Raw genomic sequence first — 15168 nt, 5'->3', positions numbered from 1 at the left:
CACCCCAGTTAGAATGGCTATTATCAAAAGAACAAAAGAGGACAAACGCTGGTGAGTATTCAGAGAAAGAGGGATACCCATACACTGTTGGTGGGAATGTAAAGTAATATAGTCATAATGGAAGACATTATATAGGTTCCTCCAAAAACTAAAACTAAAATGACCATATGATTCAGCTATCTCACTGTTTGGTATATATCCAAAAGAAAGAACATACTATATCGGCCGGGCGCGGTGGCTCAAGCCTGTAATCCCAGCACTCTGGGAGGCCGAGGTGGGCGGATCACGAGGTCAGGAGATCAAGACCATCCTGGCTAACACGGTGAAACCCCGTCTCTACTAAAAAAAAAAATACAAAAAACTAGCCGGGCGAGGTGGCGGGCACCTGTAGTCCCAGCTATTTGGGAGGCTGAGGCAGGAGAATGGCGTAAACCCGGGAGGCGGAGCTTGCAGTGAGCTGAGATCCGGCCACTGCACTCCAGCCCGGGCGACAGAGCGAGACTCCGTCTCAAAAAAAAAAAAAAAAAAAAAAAAAAAAAAAAAAAAAAAAAAAAAAAAGAAGGAACATACTATATCAAAGAAATATATGTACTTCCATGTTTATTACAGTACTATTCACAATAGCCAAATACAGAATCAACCTAACGGTTCATTAATGGACGAATGGATAAAGAAAATGTGGTATGTATACCCAACAGAATATTATTCATCCATTAAAAAGCATGAAAGCCTATCATTTGCAGCAACAGGAATGGAACTAGAGGTCAGTATGTTAATTGAAATAAGTCAGGCACAGAAAGACAAATATTACACGTTTTCACTTCTATCTGGGGCTAAAAAAGCAGATTTTATGGAAGTAGAGAGTAGAATGGTAGTTACCAGAGGCTGGGAAGAAAAGGGAAGAGGAGAGGATAATGAGAAGTTGGTTAATGGTACAAAAATAAATAGGAGAAATAAGTTCTAGTGTTCATTAGTACAGTAAGAAAATTATGATTACCAATAATTTATTGTGATCAATATAACTAGAAGAAAAATATTAATGTTCCAATACAAAAAAAAAATGAGTGTTGGATGTCCCGATTACCTTAATTTGATCATTACACATTGTATATATGTATCAAAATATTATATGTACCCAAAATACGGATAACTATGATCTGTCAGTACAAAACGTATCCCAAAATGGCCCCCAAACCCCAAAATACAGGATGGTAAAGGCACAAGGTAGATATTTCCATTCCAGAAGGGAGAAAAATGAAAGAAGGAAGAGGTGATGAGTCCCACATACGTCCAGAACCAACCACAGCAAATTCCACTAGACTTTAATGCTCAAGAATAATCTAGAATAATCCTTTTTCATTTGATACTCTGCCCTCCAGGACCACTGGAGTGGAAATGTCACCCCCACAGCTTGGCAGAGATCCACCCATGCTGTGGCTAGGTTGAGCAGGACTTGTGCCCACCCAGCCCTACTGCATGGGGGTTATGCCCAAAGGCTCTCAGAATTGTGGTCTCTCCCCCAGGGTTCTGTCAGAGAGAAACTAAACCCCAAGGGCTCTACCATGTAAGGATCTTACTTTCAAATTTCTTCCAGGTAGGGTTGTGCTACCATGGCTCCAGGTGACCGCACCCTCATGGCTTTAGTTGGAGGATATTTGGCCTGTTGAAGCTGAGATGATGTCCCTGATAATATCTGAACTGCCTTTGGGGCTATTTCCCCCATCTTCTAGAATAGCACAAGACTACTGAATAACTTTAGCATCCTGTCCTGTAGCCTCTAAGAAGTCTGAGAAACTTTTTTCATTTCCCCCAACTTTCATCTCCTTCATTTCAGACTGGCAGTGTTCTTGGTGGAGTACTGATTAGGTCCATGTTTCACACCCATACCAATCTCCTTAACAGACAGTTGCTTGGCCACACCCTTGGTATTCTTAACACTTTGCTTAGAAACGTCTTCAGCTAAATATCCAATTTTATCACTCACAAGTTCTATCTTCTGCAAAACACTAGAACACAAAGATAATTTAGCCAAGTTCTTTGCCACATTACAACAAGGATTGCTTTCCTCTGGATTCCAATGGCATGTTCCTCTTTTCCATCTCAAACCTCATCAAAATGGCCTTTACTGTTCATATTTCCACCAACATTCTGCTCATGATTATTTATGTCTTCTCTAAGAAGAAGGAGGATTTCTCTCCAGTTCTCCTATTTTGGTCAGGCCTCACCAGATTGTCTTCAGCAGCCCCTTCATGGAAATATCTACTTTTTAAAGCATGAAGCTCAAAACTCATTTTAAGGTATTTGTTACAGTAGTATCACACTTCTTGTTAACCAATTTATTTTAGTCAGTTCAGACTTCTATAACAAACATCACAGACTTGGTGACTTAAAGAAAAAATATTTCTTACAATTCCAGAGTCTTAGAAGTCCAAGACCAAAGTGACAAAAATTTCAGTGTCTTGTGAGGACCCTCTTTCTGTTTTACAGACAGCCCCTTTTTTTGCTGTATCCTCACATGATGGAGAAAAGTAGAACTCTTATCTCCTCTTCTTATAAGGGCAATAATTGCATCATGAGGATTCCAACCTCATGACCTTAATTCTCTCCTAAATGCACCCCCTCCAAATACCATCACGTTAAAAATTAGGAATTCAACATATGAATTGGAGGAGGTGTAAATATTCAGTCCATAGCAATAGAGCAATTGGAATTACCCAGTCTGAATAGCAGAAAGAAAAAATAATGAAGAGAAATAAACAGAACCTAAGAGGCCTATGGGACACTCTTAAGCATACTAACATACACATTCTAGGAACAAATAACTGCAAAAGATACAGAATCAAAAGGGAACACTAGAAAATATCAGTCAAACACAAAAGAAGGTAGTATTGGAGGAACTGAGGAATAAAAAGGATATAAAATATATAGAAAATGAAAATCAATGTGGCAGAAGTATATTCTTTATTATTAGTAATATTTTAAGTGGCTTAGATCCCCAATTAAAGACAGAAACCAGCAGAATAAATTTTAAAGTGTGATCCAATTATATGCTGATTACAAGAAACCCACTTTAGACTCAAAGAAACAAATAGGTTGGAAGTAAAAGAATGAAAAAAGATGTTGCATGTAAATAGTAGCCAAAAGACAGCGAATGTGACTATAGTCACATAGTCAAATAGATGTTGAATTTTTTTATAAAAAATTTTTATAAAAGTGAAAGAAACACATTGCATATTGATAAAAGCGGCAATTTGTCAAGGAGATATAAAATTATACACATAAATGCACCAAACAGTGGAGTCACAAAATATATGAAGCAACTATTGATAGAATTTACGAGAGAAGTAGACACTTCTGTGAGAATAGTTGGAGACTTCAATATTCCACTTTTTTTTTAATTTTTTTTGAGGTGGAGTCTCGCTCTGTCACCCAGGCTGGAGTGCAGTGGTATGATCTTGGCTCACTGTAACCTCCGCCTCCCAGGTTCAAGAGGTTCTCCTCCTCAGCCTTCCAAGTAGCTGGGATTACAGGCATGCATTATGATGCCCAGCAAATTTTTGTATTTTTAGAAGAGACCAATGCCGTGTTGGCCAGGCTGGTCTCAAACTCCTCACCTCAAGTGATCTGCCTGCCTTGACCTCTCAAAGTGCAATATTCCAGTTTCATAATGGATATAATATCTACACAAAAAACAAGAAGAAAATAGACTTGAATTACACTATAAACCAACTAGACATAGCAGACATAGTATGACAGATAGAACAATCCACAAAACAACAGAAAAATATATATACTTTTTCAAGTGCACATGAAACATTCTCCAGGGTAGGCTATAATTTGGTTCATAAAAATAATTCTCAATAAATTTAGAAGGAATAAAATCATTTAAAGTACCTTCTCTCACAACAATAGAGAATAAAGCTAAAAATCAATAACAGAAGGAAAATTGAAAAATTTTCACATACACAAAAATAACACACTCTTAAACAACCAGTGGGTCAAAGAAAAAATCACAAGGCAAATTAAAAAATATTTAGAAACAAATGAAGACAAAACATAGCATACAAAAACTTATGGGATGAGGTGGCGGCAGCAGGAGGAGGAGGGCTGGGCTGGCAGGGGAGGAGAAGGTAGGCGCCATGTCACATGCAACTCCAGGCAGGGCAGTCCAGTGGCTGAGGGATGCAGCCAGACCTTGGTGGGATGCGGGTTTTGCCAAGGCCTAGGTCTGGCGACTAGGTGGAGGCATCACGGGAGCCTTTTGGGTACCACGGAGATGTGTGTTTGCCTGCAATATATTTCACTCTCTACATTTAAAGGACATTCTTTCCAAACTGCTGTGAATAAATTTGGAATGGTACTGCATATTTTTATCTAATGGAGAACTAGCTGCACTTTGAATAAGGATTGCTGCACTGCATGACTTTAGAACATCCCTCACGATGTCATAAACCCGGAGCCAGAACCCCCAAGGCCTGAAGCAGATTGGGCTGGACCAGATCTGGGACGACCTTAGAGCCACCATCCAGCAGGTGTACATGCCGCACAGCATGACCAGGTCCAGATACATGGAGCTCCACCCTCATGTTTATAACTAGTGTGCTAGGGTACACCAGTCAAACCAAGCATGAGGAGCTGGAGTTTCTAAGTCAAAAAAGGGGCAGACACCTGAAGGTGCTCAGTTCGTTGGCTTGGAATTATACAAACAACTTAAGTAATTTTTGAAGAATTATTTGACAAGTCTTCTTAAGGATGGAGAAGATTTGATGGACAAGAGTGTACTGAAATTCTACACTCAACAATGGGAAGATTACTGATTTTCAAGCGAAGTGCTGAATGGAATTTGTGCCTACCTCAATAGACATTGGGTTCACTGTGAATGTGACAAAGGATGAAAGGAATATGTGAAATCTATTCCCTTGCATTAGTGACTTGTAGAGACTATTTAGGCCACTGAATAAACAGGTAAGAAATTCTGCTTCAAAGCTGGTCAAAAAGGAAGGAAATGGTGAAACCATCAATACAAAACTGTGAGTGGAGTTTTAGTTTTACATGGAATTGGAGCTGAATGAAGATGATGCATTTGCAAAGGGCCCTACGTTAACAGTGTATAAAGAATCCTTTGAATCTCTCTTTTTTTTTCTGTCACAGAGAGATTTTATGCCAAAGAGAGCACTGAATTCTTGCAGCAGAACCCAGTTACTGAATATATGAATAAGGCAGAAGCTTGTGTGCTTCAGGAACAGCAAAGAGTTCAGGTTTACCTTCATGAAGGCACACAAGATGAATTAGCAAGGAAATGTGAGCATGTCCTCATTGAAAAACACTTGGAAATATTCCACACAGAACTTCAGAGTTTATTGGATGCTGACAAAAATGAAGATTTGAGACACATGTATAATCTTGTATCTAGAATCCAGAATAACCTAGGAGAATTGAAAAAACTGCTGGAGATGCACATTCATAATCAGGTCTTTTAGCCATTGAAAAGTGTGGAGAAGCTGCTTTAAATGACCCCAAAATGTATGTACAGACTGTGCTTGATGTTCAAAAAATGCATTGCCTTGGTAATGTCTGCATTTAACAATGACACTGGCTTTGTGGCTGCTCTTGACAAGGCTTGTGGTTGCTTCATAAACAACAATGCGGTTACCAAGATGGCCCAGTCATCCAGTAAAATCCCCTGAGTCACTGGCTCAATACTGTGACTCCTTCTTGAGGAAAAGTTCCAAGAACACAGATGAGGCAGAACTAGAAGATACACTCAATAATGTAATGGTTGTCACAAGTACACAGGTGACAAAGACGTGTTTCAGAAGTTCTATGAAAAATGCTGGCCAAGAGGCTCATCCACGGTGACAATGCGAGTGATGATGCCAGTAACTATGTCAATTTTCAGCCACTGTGATGGCTGGCATAGAAAGCTGTGAATTGCCGATAACTACGTTCCAACCCTAAGGGAAGGCAGGGAGTGACATTGCTGAAGCCAGCATGTTCTCTAAGTTAAAGCAAGCTTGTGGTTTCGAGTATATCTCTAAACTTCAGTGGATGTTTCAAGACACTGGTATGAGCAAAGATCTGAATGAGCAATTCAAAAATCACCTGACAAATTCAGAATACATAGACTGAGATTTCAGCATTTAAGTGCTGAGCTCTGGGTCCTGGTCCTTTGAGCAGTCTTGTACGTTTGCCTTCCCTTAGGGTTGGAATGTAGTTATTGGCAATTCACAGCTTTCTATGCCAGTCATCACAATGGCTGAAAATTGACAAGGTTATATCAGTTGTCTAAAGGAGAATTAGTAACTAACTGCTTCACAAACACATATACTTTGCAGGCATCCACATTCCAGATAGCAATCCTGCTTCAGTACAACACAGAAGATGCCTTGGTCCTGGAAGATGAAAATGCAAATGCTGATGAGGTGGAATTGAAGCCAGATACCTTAATAAAATTATATCTTGGTTATAAAAATTAGAAATTAAGGGTTAACATCAATGTGCCAATGAAATGGAACAGAAGCAGGAACAAGAAACCACACACAAAAATATTGAGGAAGACTGCAAACTACTGACTCAGACGGCCATCATGAGAATCATGAAGATGAGGAAGGTTCTGAAACACCAGCAGTTAGTTGATGAGGCCCTCACTCAGCTATCCTCCAGGTTCAAACCCCAGGTCCCTGATCAAGAAATGCATTGACATTCTAATTGAGAAAGAACATTTGGAGCAAGTTGATGGTGAAAAAGACACCTACAGTTACTTCACTTAACCCTCTAGGAAGGGTCTGATTGTGTGTCCTGCAGCAAATAGTTCATGTTGGAAAGAATGGAAACAACTCAAGTTTATAGCAGCCAGCCTGCCACCATTGGACCTCCCTTTTTAAAACTGAGACCAAGACTCCTATCAGCTGGTCTCAGATTTACCTTGGAACTGCTCAGGATAGATACATTTCAAATCTGTAAATATGGACACCAATGCCATTTACCCTAATTTAAGAACAGAAAAGACTGAACCTCCCATGGTGAAGGCTGCCCGCTACTGCATTTAAATCAAGACATGGGCTCCCCCATTAGCAACTGTTGTATTGGCAGCACTTGTCATGTTGGCAGCACTTTGAGAGCAAGTCTGAATGGACTCATGTGTAATCTGTTATGAAAAACCATTTGTTTAGTGTATTTCATTTTTAATGTGTGAAAATAAAGAAAATTAAAGGATTTCTTATTGAATGGTACCTCACATCTCAACACTAACATTGAATGTAAATGGCCGTATTGCTCCACTTAAAAGATACAGAACAATAGAATGGATAAGAATTCACCAACCAACTATCTTCTGCCTTTAAGAGACTTACCTTATACATAAGGACTCTCATAAACTTAAGGTAAAGGGGTGGAAAAAGGCATTTCATGTGAATGGACACCAAAATGAGCAGGAGTAGCTATTCTTATATCAGACGAAATGAACTTTAAAGCAACAGCAGTTAAAAAAGACAAAGAGGGACATTATATAATGGTAAAAGGCCTGTTCAACAAGAAAGTATCACAATCCTAAATATATATGCACCTAACACTGGAGCTCCCAAATTTATAAAACAATTACTTATAGACCTAAGAAATGAGATAGGCAGCAATACAATAGTAGTGGGGGACTTCAATACTCCACTGACAGCACTAGACAGGTCATCAAGACAGAAAGTCAACAACAACAACAACAAACAATGGATTTAAGCTATACCTTGGAACAAATGGACTTAATAGATATACATACAAAATTTCACCCAACAACCGCAGAATGCACATTCTATTCAACAGCTCATGGAACTTTCTCTAAGATAGACCATATAATAGGCCACAAAATGAGCCCTAATAAATTTAAGAAAATTGAAATCATATTAAGCACTGTCTCAGACCACAGTGGAATAAAACTGAAAATCAACTCCAAAAGAAACCTTCAAAATCATGCAAATATATGGAAATTAAATAATCTGATCCTGAATGATCATTGGATCAAAAATGAAATCAAGATGAAAATTTGAACAATTCTTCAAAGTGAACAACAATAGTGACACAACCTATCAAAACCTCTGGGATGCTGGGTGCAGTGGCTCAGGCCTGTAATCCCAGTACTTTGGGAGGCCGAGGAGGGTGGATCATGAGGTCAGGAGTTCAAGACCATCCTGGCCAAGATGGTGAAACACCATCTCTACTAAAAATACAAAAATTAGCTGAGTGTGGCGGCATCTGCCTGTAGTCCCAGCTACTCAGGAGGCTGAGGCAGAAGAATCACTTGAACCTGGGAAGTGGAGGTCGCAGTGAGCCAAGATCATGCCACTGCACTCCAGCCTGGGTGACAGAATGAGACTCTGTCAAAAAAAAAACCACCACCACCACCAACAACAAAAACTACCTCTCAGATACAGCAAAGGCAATGCTAGGAGGAAAGTTCATAGCCCTAAAAGCCTGCATTGAAAAGACTGACAGAGCACAAACTGACAATCTATGGTCACACCTCAAGGAACTAGAGAAACAAGAACAAACCAAACCCAAACCCAGCAGAAGAAATGAAATAACAAAGATCAGAGCAGAACTAAATGAAATTGAAACAAAAAAAAATACAAAAGAGAAATTAAACAAAAATCTGGTTCTTTGAAAAGATAAATAAAATTGATAGACCATTAGCAAGATTAACCAAGAAAAGAGAAAATCCAAATAACCTCAATGAGAAACGAAATGGGATATATTACAACCGACACCACAGAAATACAAAAGATCATTCAAGGCTATTGTGTACATCTTTACATGTAGACTAAAAAACCTAGAAGAGATGGATGAATTCCTGGAAAGATACAACCCTCCTAGCTTAAATCAGGAAAAATTAAATATCCTAAACAGACCAATAACAAGCAGCAAGATTGAAATGGTAATTTAAAAATTATTAACAACAAAAAAAAATCCAGAACCAGATGGATTCACAGCAGAATTCTACCAGACATTCAAAGAAGAATTGGTACAAATCCTATTGACACTATTCCACAAGATAGAGAAAGAGGGAACCCTCTCTAAGTCATCCTATGATGCCAGCATCACCCTAATACCAAAACCAGGAAAGGGCATAACCAAAAAAGAAAACTACAGACCGATATCCCTGATGAACATAGATGCTAAAATCCTTAACAAAATACTAGCTAACCAAATCCAACAACATTATCCAAAAGCTAATCCACCATGATCAAGTGGACTTCATACCAGGGATGGTTTAATATATGCAAGTCAGTAAATGTGATGCACCACAAAAACAGAATTAAAAACAAAAGTCACATGATTATCTCAACAAATGCAGAAAAAGCATTTGACAAAATCCAGCATCAATTTATGATTAAAACTCTCAGCAAAATCAGCATACAAGGGATATACCTCAATGTAATAAAAGATGACAAACCCACAGCCCACATAATACTGAATGGTGAAAAGTTGAAAACATATTATCTGAGAACCGGAACCAGATAAGGATGTCCACTCTCACCACTCCCCTTCAGCATCATACTGGAAGTCTTAGCCAGAGCAATCAGACAAAAGAAAGAAATAAAGGGCATCTAAATCAGTAAAGAGGAAGTCAAACTGTCACTGTTTGCTGATATGATTATTTACCTTGAAAACCCTAATGAGTCCTGCAGAAAGTTACTAGAATTGATAAAATAATTCAGCAAAGTTCCTGGATACAAAATTAAGGTACGTAAATAAGTAGCTCTTCTATACACCAACAGCAACCAAGCAGAGAATCAAATCAAGAACTCAATCCCTTTTACAATAGCTGCAAAAAAAAAAAAAAAAAAAAAAAAAAAAAAAAAAAAAAAAAAAAAAAAAAAAAACTTAGGAATATACATAACCAAGGAGGTGAAAGACCTGCGCAAGGAAAACCACAAAACATTGCTGAAAGAAATCATAGACAACACGAACAAATGGAAACACATCCCATGCTCGTGGATGGGTAGAATGAATATTGTGAAAATGACCATATTGCCAAAAGCAATTTACAAATTCAACACAATTCCCATCAAAATACCACCATCATTCTTCACAGAATTAGAAGAAACAATTCTAAAATTCATGTAGAATCAAAGAAGATCCTGCATATCCAAAACAAGACTAAACAAAAAGAACAAATTTGGAGGCATCACATTACCTAATTTCAAACTATACTATAAGGCCATAGTCACCAAAACAGCATGGTACTAGTATAAAAATAGGCACACAGACCAATGTAACAGAATAGAGAGCCCAGAAATAAACCCAAACGCTTACAGACAGCCGATCTTTGACAAAGCAAACAAAAACATAAATTGGGGAAAGGACACCATTTTTAACAAATGGTGCTGGGATAAATGGCTAGCCACATGTAGGAGAATGAAACTAGATCTTCATCTCTTACCTTATACAAATATCAACTCAAGATGGATTAAGGATTTAAATCTTATGTGCTTTCCTGAAACTATAAAAATTTTAGAAGATAACATTGTTAAAACCCTTCTAGACATTGGCTTAGGCAAGGATTTCATGACCAAGAACCCAAAAGCAAATGCAATAAAAACAAAGATAAATAGCTGGGACTTAATTAAACTAAAAAGCCTTTGCATGGCAAAAGGAACAGTCAGCAAAGTAAGCAGGCAATCCACAGAGTGGGAGAAAATCTTCACAATCTATACATCTGACAGAGAACTAATATCTAGAATCTACAAGAAACTCAAACAAATCAGCAAGAAAAAAACAAGCAATCCCATCAAAAAGTGGGCTAAAGACATGAATAGACAATTCTGAAAATGAGACATACAAATGGCCAACAAATATATGAAAAAATGCTCAACGTCACTAATGATCAGGGAAATGCAAATCAAAACCACAATGCAATACCATCTTACTCCTGCAAGAATTGCCATAATCAAAAAATAAAAACACAGTAGATGTTGGCATGGATGCAGTGATCAGGGAACACTTCTACACTGCTGGTAAGAAGTAAATTAGTACAACAACTATGGAAAACAGTGTGAAGACTCTTTAAAGAACTAAAAGTAGAATATTTTAGTCCTACCATTTGATCCAGCAATCCCACTACTGGATATTTACCCAGAGGAAAATAAGTCATTGTACGAAAAAGATACTTGCACATGCTTGTTTGTAGCAGCACAATTCACAATTGCAAAATTGTGGAACCAACCCAAATGCTCATCAATCAACGAGTGGGTAAAGAAACTGTGATCTATATCTATATCTATATATCTATATCTATATCTATATATATGATGGACTACTACTCAGCCTTAAAAAGGTATAAATTAATGGCATTCGCAGCAACCTGGATGAGATTGGAGACTATTATTCTAAGAGAAGTAACTCAGAAAAGGAAAACCAAACGTCATATGTTCTCACCGATATGTGGGAGCTAAGCTCTGAGGATGCAAAAGTGTAAGAGTGATACAGTGGACTTTGGGGACTTAGGGGGAAGACTGGTAGGGAAGTGAAGGATAAAAGATTACAAATAGGGTGCAGTGTATACTGCTCGAGTGATGGGTGCACCAAAATCTCAAAAATCACCACTAAAGAACTTACTCATATACCAAACACCACCTGTACCCCAATAACCTATAGAAAAATTAAAACTTTTTTAAAAAAGGACAAAGGAGATTGAGAAGAAAAAGAAATTACTACTTTAACATCAGTCTCAGGTTGATGACAACTTACTTATTTAATGCATGGGTTCTGCATTGGGTGATGGTATGTAATTTTAAATAGATCCTTATATATGTTTGTTTGTTTATATATGCACATATAAAATCTATATATATAGAAAAAAAACTTATGCGATGCAGTAAAGGCAGTGCTCAGAGGAAAGTTTATAGCTGAAAATGCTTACATTACAAAATGAAAAAGATGTCACATCAACAACCCAACAAAAGGAAGGATATAATAAAGGTTAAAGCGAGATGATAAGCTAGAGAATAAAAAAATAGAGATAATCAATAAAACCAAATATTAGTTCCTTGAAATAATCAACTAAGTTGATAAGTATTCAGCTACATTGCTAAGAAAAACAGACAGTAGATGTAAATAACTAGAATCAGAAATGAAAGTGGAAACAATACTTCCAACTTTACAGAAATAAAAGGATTATAAGATACTAGTATGAACAAATGAGTGCCAACAAATTAGATAATTTAGATGAGCTGAATAAATTCCTAGAAAACATGAATTACTAAAACTGACTCAAGAAGAAATAGAAAATGTCAATTGACCTACAACAATTGAAGAGATTGAATCAGTAGGAAAAAAAAAAAAAAAAAGAAACAAAACTCCCAACAAAGAAAAGCCCAGAACCAGTTGGCTTCACTGGTATATTATACATTTCAAAAAGGATTAACACTGACACTAATATTACTCAACCTCCTCCAAAATACAGAAGAGAAGGAAATTCTTCCTAATACAATACCCTAATACTACAGTCAGACAAAACAGTACACGAAAACTATAGCCTAATATCCTTTATGAATATAGATACAGAAATCCTCAACAAAATACTAGCAAACTGGATCCAACAGCACAGTAAAAATATTATACTCCATAACCAAGCGGGATTAATCTCAGATGTACAAGAGTGGTTCAATATCTAAAAATGGATTGATGCAATAGATCACATTAATAAAATAGAGGAAAAATACTACATGGTCACTTCAGGTGCAAAAAAAGATGACAAAATCCAACACTCTTCTGTGACAAAAATACTTATCAAAGTAGGAAAAGGAAACTTCTTCAACATGATAAAAGACATTTATGGATATTCCACAGCTAACATTATACTCAATGGTGGAAAACAGAAAGCTTTTCTGGTAAGGTCAGGAACAAGACAGGATGTCTACTTTCACCACTGTTACTCAACCTTGTACTGAAAATCCTAGCTAGAGCTATGAAATGAACAAATAAGATGTTCACATTGGAAACAAAGAAGTTCAACTATCTCTATTTGGAAATGACATAATTCTATTTTAAGAAAAATTCCAAAACACACACACACACACACACACACACACACACACACACACACGAGCTAATAAATAAATTTGGTAAAGTTTCAGGGTATAAGATCTTATTAGTCTGTTCTCCTGCTGCTAATAAAGACATACCCAAGACTGGATAATTTGTAAAAAAAGAGGTTTCATGTACTCACAGTTCCACATGGCTGGAGAGGCCTCACAATCACAGCAGAAGATGAAGGAAGAGCAAAGGAATGTCTTACATGGCAGCTGGCAAAAAGAGAGCTTGTGCAAGAGAACTCTTATTTATAAAACCATCAGATCTCTTGTGACTTATTCTGTATCACGAGAACAGTATGGGGGAAATGGCCCCTATGATTCAATTATCTCCCACTGGCTTCCTCCCACAACATGTGGGACTTACAGGAGTTACAATTCAAGATGAGATTTGGATGGGGACACAGCCAAACCATATCATTCCACCCCTGGATCCTCTCACATCTCATGTCCTCACATTTCAAAACCAATCATGCCTTCCCAACTGTCCCCAAAAGCCTTAACTCATTTCAGCATTAACTCAAAAGTCCACAATTCAAACTCTCACTTGAGACAAGGAAAGTCTCTCCTGCCTATGAGCCTGTAAAATCAATAGCAAATTAGTTACTTCCTAGATACAAGGGGTGTACAAGCATTGCATAAGTACACCCATTCCAAATGGGAGAAATTGGCCCAACTGAAAGGGCTAAAAGTCCCATGCAAGTCTGAAATCCAGCAGGGCAATCAAATCTTAAAGCTCCAAAATGATCTCCTTTGACTCCATGTCTCACATCCAGGTCATACTGATGAAAGAGGTGGGTTCCCATGGACTTGGGTAACTTTGCCCCGGTGGCTTTGCAGGATACAACCTCCCTCCTGGCTGCTTTTATAGGCTGGCATTGAGTGTTTGTGGCTTTTCCAGGCACAGGGTGTAAGCTGTCAGTGGATTTACCATTTCGGGGTCTGGAGGACAGTGGCCCTCTTCTCACAGCTCCACTAGGCAGTGCCCCAGTGAAGACTCTGTTTGAGGGCTCCCACCCCACATTTTCCTTCTGTGCTGATCTAGCAGAGGTTCTCCATGAGGGCACTGCCCCTGCAGCAAACTTCTTCCTGGACATCCAGGCATTTCCATACATCCTCTGAAACCTAGGCAGAAGTTTGCAAACCTCAATTCTTGACTTTGGTGCACTTCAGGCTCAACACCATGTGGAAGCTGCCAAGGCTCGGGGCTTGCACCCTCTGAAGCCATGGCCTGAACTGTACCTTGGTCCCTTTTAGCCATGACTGGAGTGGCTGGAATGCAGGGCACCAAGTCCCTAGATTGCACACAGCAGAGGCACCATGGGCCTGGTGCATGAAACCATTTTTTCCTCCCAGGCCTCGGTTCCTGTGATGGAAGGAGCTGCTGTGAAGACCTTGGACATGCCCTGGAGACATTTTCCCCATCATCTTGGTGATTAACATTTGGCTCCTCATTACTTATGCAAATTTCTGCAGCCTGATTGACTTTCTTCTCAGAAAATGGGTTTTTCTTTTCTGTCACATTGTTAGGCTGCAAATTTTCTGAACTTTTATGCTCTGCTTCCCTTATAAAACTGAATGCTTTTAACAACAACACCCAAACCACCTCTTTAATGCTTTGCTGCTTAGAAATTTCTTCTGCTAGATACCCTAAATTATTTCTCTCAAGTTCAAAATTCCAAAAGTCTCTAGGGCAGGGGCAAAATGCCATGGTCTCCTTGCTAAAGCATAAGAAGAGCAACTTTTGCTTCAGTTCCCAACAAATTTCTCATCTCCATCTGAGACCACCTCAGCCTGGATGTAATTGTTAGCATTTTTGTCAAAGTTATTCAACAAGTCTCTAGGAAGTTCTAAACTTTCTCACATTTTCCTATCTTCTTCTGAGCCCTCCAAACTGTTCCAACCTCTGCCTGTTACCCAGTTCCGAAGTTGCTTTTAAACTTTTGGGTATCTTTACATCAGCAAGTCACTAATGGTAGCAATTTACTGTATTAAGCTGTAGTCATGCTGCTAATAAAGACATACCCCAGACTGGATAATTTATGAAGAAAAGAGGTTTCATGGACTCACAGTTCCACATGGCTGGGGA

General features: G+C 38.4%; 1 protein-coding gene and 1 pseudogene across 1 annotated transcript in view; one reads left to right on the top strand and one right to left on the bottom strand.

Moving 5' to 3' along the window:
- CCDC192 (coiled-coil domain containing 192) overlaps positions 1-15168 on the bottom strand; it is a 184882-nt gene that overhangs the window by 105134 nt on the left and 64580 nt on the right. The window lies entirely within an intron of this gene.
- LOC100423149 (cullin-1-like) lies at positions 4443-6770 on the top strand (annotated as a pseudogene).

Source organism: Macaca mulatta, chromosome 6 (genome assembly GCF_049350105.2).
Source record: "Macaca mulatta isolate MMU2019108-1 chromosome 6, T2T-MMU8v2.0, whole genome shotgun sequence".
NCBI classification, from domain to species: Eukaryota; Metazoa; Chordata; class Mammalia; order Primates; family Cercopithecidae; genus Macaca; species Macaca mulatta.
Note: the sequence above shows the minus strand (reverse complement) of the source record. Positions and strands in the feature narration are given on the sequence as shown.